This window comes from Anoplolepis gracilipes, chromosome 3 (assembly GCF_047496725.1).
Source record: "Anoplolepis gracilipes chromosome 3, ASM4749672v1, whole genome shotgun sequence".
Lineage (NCBI taxonomy): Eukaryota > Metazoa > Arthropoda > Insecta > Hymenoptera > Formicidae > Anoplolepis > Anoplolepis gracilipes.
Genome location: NC_132972.1, coordinates 3,783,741 through 3,795,822, shown reverse-complemented (window position 1 = coordinate 3,795,822; position 12,082 = coordinate 3,783,741). Strand labels below are relative to the sequence as shown.

The 12,082-nt window shown below is 32.2% G+C and overlaps 1 protein-coding gene and 1 long non-coding RNA gene across 25 annotated transcripts in view; one reads left to right on the top strand and one right to left on the bottom strand.

The window, feature by feature from the left end:
• Window positions 1–12,082, bottom strand: part of Raskol (Ras GTPase-activating protein raskol) — a 294,929-nt gene that overhangs the window by 18,976 nt on the left and 263,871 nt on the right. The gene's annotated exons all lie outside the window — the stretch shown is intronic.
• Window positions 1–12,082, top strand: part of LOC140663643 (uncharacterized) — a 132,011-nt gene that overhangs the window by 99,476 nt on the left and 20,453 nt on the right. For 3 of the 5 annotated variants that reach the window (XR_012046301.1, XR_012046300.1, XR_012046299.1), the window contains exon 4: window positions 2,954–3,413. The exons of 1 other annotated variant lie outside the window; for it this stretch is intronic. This is a non-coding gene — a long non-coding RNA (uncharacterized lncRNA). Of the gene's footprint in view, window positions 1–2,953; window positions 3,415–12,082 lie in introns of those variants that run through there. One more of the 5 variants, XR_012046303.1, reaches the window with a different exon arrangement.

Here is a 12,082-nt window from a genome sequence, read left to right as displayed (position 1 = left end):
GGTTTAAATAGTTGCCTCGTACAAGAGTCTCAAGTTACTCGCGCTTCTATGTAAAGACTTGTAGACACATACAGTGTTCCTAAATTTATAATCTCATAACAGATTTCTCGATTAATTTATCGTCAAGTTTTTCTCGCATGAAAGATTGAACCATCGATAATTTTCACGTTATAAGCTATTGAAGATCAATTTTTTTTATAACTAAGCACTTGAAGTGTAATTAAATATCTAATAGAAATAACAAAAATTTATTGCTCGTTTAAATTCAAATAAATATATAATGTTAAGACACGATTGATAAAATATATAACGTTTAATCAATTTAAAACTGTAAATTGTAAATAAAAAAAATGTTTGTAAGATTACGTTTGATATTTCAAAACACCTTGTATACACATGCTTCTCTGTTTACGTTATTACATTAGCCATAAGAGAGAAATACTGACATGTGTGTGCACAAAAGTACAACATAGTCTTGAACGCATACTAAAATGGTTACGTAATTTTAAACTACAGTCCTTCACAATATGTGACTTATATCTAATTTAAAATAACATATAATTTACATAATTAAAAATCAAACTATGTTTTAAAAAATTGCGAAAATTTGGAAATATGTTATACGTATTTCTCGCAGGCGCGTCATGTATGTATTATACACATTTTACTGACCACGTGTAGAAACGGGATCTCTTACAGATTGTCTCTGGGAGAGTCGTGCGAAGTGAAACCAGATACGCGGTTGTGAATTTCTATTGTCAAAATATGTAACGTAATATTATGTAATGGGAAAATGCGCATATCAAAATATCTTATAGTTATTACGTGCGTACAATTACAAAACACAGGACCACAAAACCACAATTATCGAACATCCAATAAATATTGCCATTGTTTCTTGAAAACTTTTTATAATTAAAATTACATAAAGAAATGTTTTAAAATCCACATATGCATATTTTTTATTTATTTAATATAAGTAAGAATGCAATATTTTATATTAATATGAGTAAGAAATTTTTTTATCAAATATATATTATAAGAAAAAAAATTATCGAGCAAGAATATAGGAACGCAAACTTTATTAAATATTTAATATGTATATTCAGCGGTTTTGAAACTTTTCTGCTGTGTATTTTTCGTCGACACCGAACTCGTTTTTCGACGATAAATAAACAAAAATTGGACTATAAGATTGGTAATATACTTATATTTCGTTATGATGAGATGATAATTTTAAGCTCTTATCGTGGTTACACATTGAGTTCAGTTGTAAAATCTTAATGCGAACATATCCCGCTCTTTTTACGACACGCCGCACGCGGTAAATAAAGATGTTCGAAAATAAATGCCCGGCCAATTGGAGCGGTTCCGGCCGGAACGTAAAGACGTAAAAGCCGAAGAGATGTATGCGTGAACCGTTCCTTGCGCTTGTATGCTCTGCTAAACATGGAAATTACCTAAAGAAGACAAGAGTGGACAAAGCGTACCGTATATCTTCCAGATCAATTATCTTTGCGGCTGAATTATTATTTTACGTTATATCATAATTAATCAATGGATTAAATGTTAAAAATATTATGAGCAAAAATATCAAGAGGAAAATTGATTTAGTAAACTTTTTTTAACATTTTATAATAATCATTGCCATTTATTCTTCAGTAATCTCTCATGCTTGTGTGTGTGTGTGTGTGTGTGCGTGTGCGTGTGCGTGTGCGTGTGCGTGTGCGTGTGCGTGTGCGTGTGCGTGTGCGTGTGCGTGTGCGTGTGCGTGTGTGTGTGTGTGTGTGTGTGTGTGTGTGTGTGCGTATATATTTTTATATTATATAAATTCTATAGTTGTAACACATTATTAGTCACACTCCGATGATTATACATGTATTTATAATATCTCACTTAATCTAACTTAACCTGGATGTAAAATTTTTTTTAGAAGAGAATAGATTATATTATTTTTATCTTTATTTATATTATCTTTTATCTTTATCAAGGTAGACAATTGCGTGACCACGAAATATTGGCGAAACGAAACGGTCGCTAGTGGCGCAAGTTGATTCTCGAATCAACTTTTTACGAGCGTCATAAAAGGTTTGAGTGCTCTCTGTCAGCGTGCTACCTACTAATTAAGTCTTGTTTTACGATTCATCGGCAAAAATGTCGTAGAAACTCACAATTACAAGGCTATTGTTGGTCTAAAATATTTCCGGGCTCTCTACAAAATTCAATGTTTGATATACTAATGATTTATAGATGATTATAAATCACTAAAATAAATAAAATTATATAAGTGCTTCTTTATAAGAAAATTTTTAAATGATATATTATTGTTTTTATTGTTATCTTTGTAAAGGGTAGGGATTAAAAACGTAATAAAAGAAGAAATATAAAAACATAATAAAAAGAGAAAAGATAAAATAATTTTATTTTAATACTGTTTTTACCTTACGTCAATTGATATTTTATTAATGTCAGTTTTATTTCAGTACTTAAAATCATTATATTTTATTAAATTCAATCAGTTAAAAATATTAATAAACAGTTAAAAATTATTTTAGATATGATCACAGAAAATATGAGAATTAATGGTAAATTAAATAGATTAGAAAAATAGAAAAAAAAAATTTATTTTTAGGATATTTTTTTCTTTTGATAATATATCTGTTTCTCTTTCTAATATATAATAAAAAATAATAAATAGGATAAAAACTTACATATAATATTAAACTGTTACAAAGATTAATAATATTATAATAATTTTGTTAAAACTTTATTAAAATTAAATTGTGATTATAAGATAAATATTACAGAGATTATTTTGCTTTATTCCTAATAAAAGCGATTAATTAATATTACGAAAAAGCAATCTCTCTCTCTCTCTCTCTCTCTCTCTCTCTCTTTCCTTTCTCTCTCTCTCTCTCTCTCTTTCTATATGCAATTTTCTCTTCCTACCTAGTGGCCTTGCAGCTGCACCGATCACGGCGGCCTGGTGCAACCTGGTGAAAAACGCATCCTTTGTGCGCAGTCGAGTGGCCTGAGGAAGAGGCGACACAAAGAGAGAACCCGAATCGGAATTAAAACGAGATGACGGAATGAAATCGAGCGTAATGGCGGGGGCACATTCACCCTCCTCGTCGATCCTTTCGCCGTGATTTGGCGCCAACAATCGCGACGTAAGTCGGCGGTTACTAATGATTGCTGAGAGACGAGCGAGAGTCGCTCGAGTGGAGTGAAAACGAGTTCTCGATCACGATACTCCGAAGACACGTCTCGAAGGAGATCGATCTCTGACGCCTTTTCAAGCATTATATTCTGCTATCTCGGACCAGTCGGACTCGTTATCACATGATGGTCGAAAGAGAGCGATTATTTTTTCAACGGCAGGATGTATGCAAGATTGTGACAAACACGCAACAGTGAGTGACTTTATAATATAATTTGTAGAAAGAAAACGCTTCTTCCCATTCAGCATGTAAATTGATATTCTTGATAATATTTCCAGACTAAAGAGATATAGTTAATAAAGCCTAGGGTAAAAGCTTAATCATTATGATTAAGGTGCCTACAATAGTAATTCAATGAGTTAATAGCTGCTGATAATAATCGCTTAAATCATGCGTAGCATAACTGCTATTGTTATCTATACTATTGTAACTTTTTAATACTATTGAATGGATTGAATGAGATCAAAACACATACATATAAAGAATAATATAATTGAATAATGTAATAGTATTTTATAGTTTTCACAATATATGATATATTATTGATAAGCATTTGACTATCATATTAGATAATAAAAATTTATTTTATAATAGAAATAAAAATGTACTAATTTTAAAATAAAATTTTAATTTTTAATTTTAAAATATCTATACTCATTACTAAATTTTTTTAATTATAGTTATTAGTTGTTTTATATAATACAAATAATTAGATAAAATTTTGCAATATAAACAATTAAAAGAATACGCACGAAATAATCATACGAAGCTCTCGATCGGGATAAAGAACGCGCATCTGGCACAGACACGCCCGGGAAAGAGTTTTGCAAAGGGTGTGACTGGAATTTTTCATAGCATTGCTCTTGGTTCATTAACGAGACGTATACGGAGCCGTAACAATGGCAACCGCCCGCGGAAATTTATGAATTGATACGACGTGGTGTTTATCGCGAGGGTCAGATAAATCGCGTAGATGGGGTCGGCGTAATTGTTACGAGGGAAATACGCACCGTCTGGATCTCGTTGCGCGACAAATGAGCTGTTGTAAAATTGTCGCGCACATGAAACGCGAGTGCTTATGGTTTAATGGATAGATTTGGATGGATTTTAGAGATTTTTTCTTACGTGCAACTTGCACAAACATATATTGTACATTTCGTTTTAATATTTGAATAGAAATATAGGTACATATACTATTTCCAAATATACTTTTTCATAATTATCTCAGTTCATAATTATCTCAATATTCTATATCATTTCTACTTTTCGTACTTTACATATCTTATAAAATAATCAGAATTAATTATTATATTGTATACGTATTTATATTATTCATTAATTTTTAGTTTTAGACGCTTGATTTAAAGTTTCTTTCTTTTCACATAAAATTATATTGTTATTATCATAGATATGATATAACAATAATAATAATGTAATAATATATAATATAAATCTATTGATCATAATAATAAATAAAGATCTACTAATTTTAAAACCCATAATCAATAAAAAAATATTATATATTCAATTTAAAAAATGAAGACTGCTAAGAAACTTATAAAGATTAGGTGGAAGAGATTAGCCGACAATGCGTGATTATAATGCAATGCTAATTTGTTGAATTACATAACGTGACATAATCGCAAGCTATACCATTATTGATTGATTTTTCGGTCAAATAAATTTATCGAAACAGTGCTTGACAATCAAATTATTTGATACTGTGATAACGAAAAAGTATTTATATGTATAAATACAAACAGCATCTTCGCTAATAACGCGGATTTCTCGCAGATGATATCGACTAGGTATAAAATTTATTTTCAAGAATTGAGGTATTATAATAAACTATTTCGATAAATTTTTAAGTATTATGATCGCAATCTTTTCAAATAAAAATTTATATTATTATTACATAATACAAGGAACAATAGATCTTTGAATATTATTTAATATTATATTTTATCTTGATTTTGATATCATATTTTTAATATTTTTGTGTATATATTTCTTTACATATATTTTTTATATTTTATAATAATTTATAATACTTTTGATACAATAAAAATATTCAACTTTTGTGTTACTCTTTTATAGTTATATCTATGATCTTAGAAATTAATCCTAGCAACTCTCCATCATACATCACGATTTCAACGCAACTCATCCGCGGTGATGCGGATGCATCTGCTGTTTACGGCAGCATTGTCGCTCGATAAAGCGATCCGTCGTAAATGTTCGTTTATGTGTGCGTATCGCGTCTATACACCAACGTACAGCCACTGCGTATATACGCCTATATAGATAAGATCGTGATGCTAAGTTCGCTGGTCGGCTGCGTGAAGAAGTAGCCGTGAATTTATGAGCCCGTTGCTGTCGCTTACCATTACTGTTCTTAAGCTCGCCAAAGGGTTGTCTCGGAAGAGAAATGTCACCGTTAGATAACAGTTCGATGTGTCACGTTGCTAAGTAAATCTTACGACAAACTGTTGCATCAATAAATATTAATATAGGTAATATTTATTAATATTTTATTACTAAATATATTATTATATATAATAAATATATATACATAATATATAAATATATTATTTTGCATCTTCTTTTGACAGAGATGAACATATATCTTACAGACAGAAAGAGAGACTATTTAATATAAAAAAATGTCTTTTAAACAATGTATATTATAAAATATAATACATATAGTTTAAAAGTGTGAACGCTTATCTTTTTAATTGCAACCCTCGCATTCTCAATTCTCGCGAATAATATACTCAAGAGAGAGAGAGAGAGAGAGAGAGAGAGACACATGTTTGAGCTCTCGAAACGTGCTTCGAATCAATGCACGCACGAGTAGTAACGAGACGAGAGTGTTTCGCCTCGTCATTGACGCTTATTAGGACTATCCAGACTTCTCTTGCGCGTGTCATATTTTGTATCCGTCTCGTCGAGAGAAACACGCTACACGCATTGACGTAATGTTCGAGCGTTTGTCGCGCGACAAAGCGGGATCGACGGGATCGAGATTTTCCGGTTGATCGCAAGATTGCTCGGGGATTAACGAGCGGCATCGACGCTCTATCGTTATCCATCCCTGCGCGCCCGGGTTTATTGTAGGCACGAGATAAGCGCACCTTACAATGTGCCCGCAGTATACGCATACCGACACGACGGCGACTGATTACACTCGGCTGGTTAGATAACGAACGGCGCACCTCCAAGCCGAGAAAGATTTGCGAGAGCTATTTACCGCGGGATAATCTCCACGCTAATCTTTTCTAATTGAGAAGCGCGCCATAGAAAGCCCGCCGTGTTAATTCATTACTCTTAGAGATAATTGAATCAGTCTCGTAAAGGATAAATCTTTCAGCAGTAGAAGAGTTTTGTAATTATGACTTATGATCTCTCCTTTCACAAACTTTGTTATATAAATTGTTATTTAATTATTTTGCTATCTTGCTTTCTGTTATCATAGTAGATATACATTTATTTTTAGTTCTTATAGTAGTTGTAGATATAAAAATATATATGCGATACAAGTTTACGTATATAAGACTGATAAAAATACTTCAACTTTTATTCGAAACTTGGACGGAAGAATCTCGAGCGAAATCTTCTCCAGCGGAACGTCTCGAAATTGCTTCCACGTTCCAGTCGACGCTTGGCACTCGGCCAAAAATGTTTGCTCGATAGATGAGAGAGGACAATGCACTCCGCCTAAGAATGATCCGGTAATGCACTATCCAGTCTCTCTTCTTTTTCACTGTGAATTAATAAACCATCAAAAAAAAATTCCATCCAAGTCGATGAACTTTTATCTAATCAATCAAAATAATAAAAAAATTTGAGCCTGCATATACCTTTCATTGATATATTAAATTATCTTTTGTCATAAAGAACAGACATTTTTAATATTAATTGTGTGTAAACTCAATATTAATTTCATAATTTAAATAATATCGCGAATATATATATATATATATATATATATATAAATAGAAAATACAACTCTCTATGTTATAATATAAATAAAGAAAATTAAGAAAACTAATTACTTTACTATAAAGAGAGTGATATTTTCCAACTTATATTATTAATTTAGAACTTGTAAGAATAAAAAAAATATAAATTATATATTTATAAAAGAAAGAAACATCTCAATTAAATTCTAACAGCCCCTGTCAGAGCATTGAAGCATCGACTTCAAAGGAACACTGATATGTCGATTGTCGACATAAACATTTACCGATACGACGGACGGCACGGTAGCACGTGCGTAGCACGTTTCCATTCTCGCTTACACAAACGAAACTTTCACACGAGATGCGCTCGATTGCTCGGGGGACCAGTTGTACATACAAGCCAGACACTGTATCCAGAACGTCAGACAGCATGGACTGTCGCGAGGTCGAGAGAACAAGAGAGGAAACGAGGCTCCGTGACTAAATATGCGAAGTGGGAAGGAGAGATGAAAAGGGAGAGAAAGAAAAAAAAATACAGAACGGGCGACGCGGGATGGGGCACTGGCCGTTTCGAAGCAGGATGCTGTACCTCGTCGTGCGTAAAAGGCCCCGCGGCTATAGCGGGTTCCCGTGATAGTCGGAGGCTGAATGATCAGGGGGCCCCGTGACGGGGCCCAGTGCCGTATTCCGGTCGATTGCACCCAATCAAGACGAGTCGACTTACGTAATAGTAAATTCCATTGCTTGATATTTGGTATTTAAACTCTTATATTTTTAGCTATAGGAATAATTATTAATATATAATTAAAATTATAATTATATATCATAATTATATTAATATATAATTGTTATATTATAATTATATTAATATTATAATAAATAAAATTATAATTACACAAAATTATAATTATTTATAATTAAAAAGCTTGACGACTAATGACACGAAAGATTAAAGAAAATTGAAATTCTAATTTCTAATATTTAATTGTAGAATATTTTAGTGATTAAACTGTAAATTGAACAAAAAATTTCTTTCAAATTTAAAATTTGATTTTAACGTGTGTCTGAAATAATTGAGAAAAATGTGTGGAATTAAAGTCACTATTGGGAAGCCAAAAGAAAGGTGTAGCTTGAATTTAGTCGGTGAAATGGGCGAATGGGTTAGCGAGATCCATTGGCAAGACCACTACTAATCAGCACGGTTAACAATAAGAGTGACACGCCATTAGTCTAGGATGATTGCTAAATCGGACGAATGAAAACCGCGAGCAAACGTGTGAGGTTGGCACTTTTAATTTATAGCTTTATTATATACCGCCTCGCGGGGGTCTCACAATGTCTCGGTCATTAGCGGCCGTTAATACAATGTAATGCCATTGTGCGTGATTTAGTACGGGCTCTAGTCGGTGAGAATTCGCGTGTATGTGTGCGCGGCTCTTATATGCAAATCTCGTCACTCGCAGATGGTATAACGCGACATGTTTACGAGTATCGTTAAGCAATAATTTGCCGCAATTGCGAGTAAACGTCAGCGGTCTTAGGGCTCGAGCTTTATATATCGCACCTTGATAGCTTAGATTTTTCAGACTGGAAACTGGTTCAATTATGTTAAGTATATACATACTTCCCTGTTCGTACATGGAATTTACATTGCTGTCTCACCTCTCGACTAACTAGCTCAAATAATTTGCATAAATCAAATAAAACATGTATAAAATACATGCATTTATTTATATAAGTAGTTCTTTTTTAATACATTTTAGGATATCGATGACACAGTTCAACAAAAAATAAGTTAAAGAGAAATGATTATTCCCTTTCGTAGATTGCACGTATTTATTATTTACAAATTTTTTATTTAATAATAAAATTACAGGTACTTTAATAAATTTGTATATTTTTAAATATGTATATATTATTATAATACTTTTAAATTTTCCAATCATTGCGACTCTAAATTTTTTTCGGCGAAGCGATCAATTGTTTGTGTGGAATAAAATATGTTTCGACGTGAGTAAAACTGAGAAAACCTTTGCTTTTATTCCTGCACGAATCCCCATTTTCGTCCTCACAATTTTTCATCGAAAAGCCATCGCGGACTCGATCACGAAACGAACATCGTGATTTTGAGAGCGTTTTCACCTGTCTACCGTACTATTGTCCACCACGGAATTATTTATAGTCGAAGAATGACCAAACACAATTTACGCGTCACAAAATAAGCGATGGTGTGGTCCATTGTGTGCTTCGTCGTAAACATTGGTTCTCGCGTATTCCGTCCATATGTATGTCTCTTTGTACGTGTGTGTGTGTGTCTCTCTCTCTCTCTCTCTCTTTCTCTCTCTGTCTCTACGCATGTGTGCGATCACGTTGCGTTTCTTTTGTGCGACCGGTATAAACGCGATTTGCAAGCAAAGGCACACATAGTTCCAATTTGATCTCTGTTTCTCAAGGCATGAAGAGTATATTGTGACGAGGCAGATTTGATCGCAAATGTCGAACGATTCTCTCGGTCCACGTTACATATGTTCGAAATGTAATGTTGTATAATATATAATGATATATTGATACATCTTTGCATTACTGATGTACTTTCAGCCTAGTGACAGGATAAATTTGCAGAGTTAAAATTTTTAATTAGTAAAAAATATCGTGCAAAGCTATCAGTTATGAGCCTTGTTTTTGATATTTTAGAAATTAATCGATAATTAAATATAAAACTCGAATTGAAACGTATAATTACATAAAAAATAAAACTTTATATATTCGACAAATTGAATTATTACATTGGATATTTGATCGGATATTGTATCGTATTTTATCAATTTCATTCAATTTATAACGAATATAAATTACAACGAATAAACTATATACATCAGAAATGCATAAAGGAATGTAAGATAAACTTTTACGTAACAGACGTCGTTTATTTGCAAACTTAACAAAGACATATTCAATTCCGCGTATGGCGTGCAGTTAGTTCGCGTTCGATACGTCACAGCTTCGCTTGCAAAAGCAATGCTCATGCAATGGGGAGAGCCAGCGAGAATGCACATTGTAATTCGAATAAATGGATTCCTAAATATCGACATTCAGGGCGCGAGTCAAATCGCTTGGATGCGACTATTGTTCGCACCATCATAAATTTACGCGTATTTTCGCAACCAATCTCTCTTCATTCTCCGCAGAGTTGCACATTTGGGGCATCGTGGTTTACATACACGTACCTACAGTGAAGCTGCACACGACAGTGCATAAATTCGAAAGTGTCATTTGTCACGTGAAAGTCTAAACAAATGTATTTTCCCTGCCTATATTTGTATTTTTTTTCGACGTTAATTCCAAGGCTAATATTTTCTTTCAAAAAATGCTGGAATTTATTTCGACATGTGTAGAGAACGCGAACATGCCAACGCATCCAATTTATTACTACAATTACTTTTAGCCTCATAAATCAGAAAGAGCTTTTATAATTGAATCGTTAAATAAATTTAGAGATTCATGAAAATGTAGAAAATAAGTGAACATAGTCAACTATAAATTGATGCGAATTAATTTACGTTATAGATATATTAATGGAATAAATTCTTCAAATGTATATCTTAAGATATTTTTTTTTACATAGGCAATAAATACGATTTTCTCTGAATGTCTGAATATAGTTAAAAAATTGAATTAATATAGAGATTAATTTATTTTTAAGAACCTACTGATAGATCTCTTGATGAGACAAGCCGACTTGCATTAAATTATTCAACCGTCCTAAATGGAACAGCATTGAATCGATCTGCTAGTCGCATTTAGTAATCTGCATAAGTACATATCTAGAAAAGTTCAGATATAATATCGCGATATACGTATAGTTTTCAACGGAGCCAATGTCTTTATAAATATTTCACCGTCCTAGTTTAACGATCAATCGCAAGTTTACAAGCAAAAGTATTACGTTCATCATATATTCCATGAAAACTTCGCAATATGCATTCGCAATATCAAGTGAATCGGTTCTCAGCGTCGTTTATAGTCGCTGCACCTATAGTTTGTCATGATTCATAAAGATTTACACTTCGTAGCATTTTAATTTATTATATTTTAATTTAATTCATTATAATCTTAGTATAATCTTTTAGTACTAAATAGCATGGAAAGTAATAAAATTTCTTCATATTAGCTATATCTTTATTTCAATGTTTTTTTTTACAACGATGGAACTTATTATACCAAGCAATTTTTTGTTTTCCAGAACAAAACCATTATCGATTGTCGATGAATGGAATTCGATACATTATGCAAAACGCATGATGTAAACACGAACGTGTAGTCACTGCGAACAGTATACAAATGAAGTGGGTCTTCAAAGTGTAGACATATGGACAGGAGAGAATAGGGAAACATTGTCGATTTCTCCGCACGAATCTCTTCCACTTCGAATAGCTTGTCTACCGTAATTTCCGCGTCCAAAGCCATTTCTATTTTGATAAAGTCGTTATTTTTTTTTACTGACGAGACGCAGCCGCGACAGTAATTTGCATTCTGCTGTGCATGAAATAAAACGTACGATGAAAAGCTTGAATTCTGATGCGCTTTGTTTGAATTAAATTTATCACCGTCCTTAAAAACGACATTTATATTGTCACAAAATACAATAAAGTAAAGCTAAAAACTGTATATATATGCATGTATATAATAAGTAAATTAGGTGTACATAGTAAACTATTGGGAAACTTTCTTTTTTCTGTTTTCTTTGTTGTAAAATTTATGAAATAAACCAAAAAAATTTTCCACAACTCAATATTTTGCAAAGATAATAAGATATACAACAATAATATAATAGTTTTTTATATTGAAAACTTTTAATAATTTAAAAATTTTTATTATATATTTTTTTCATAAAAATAT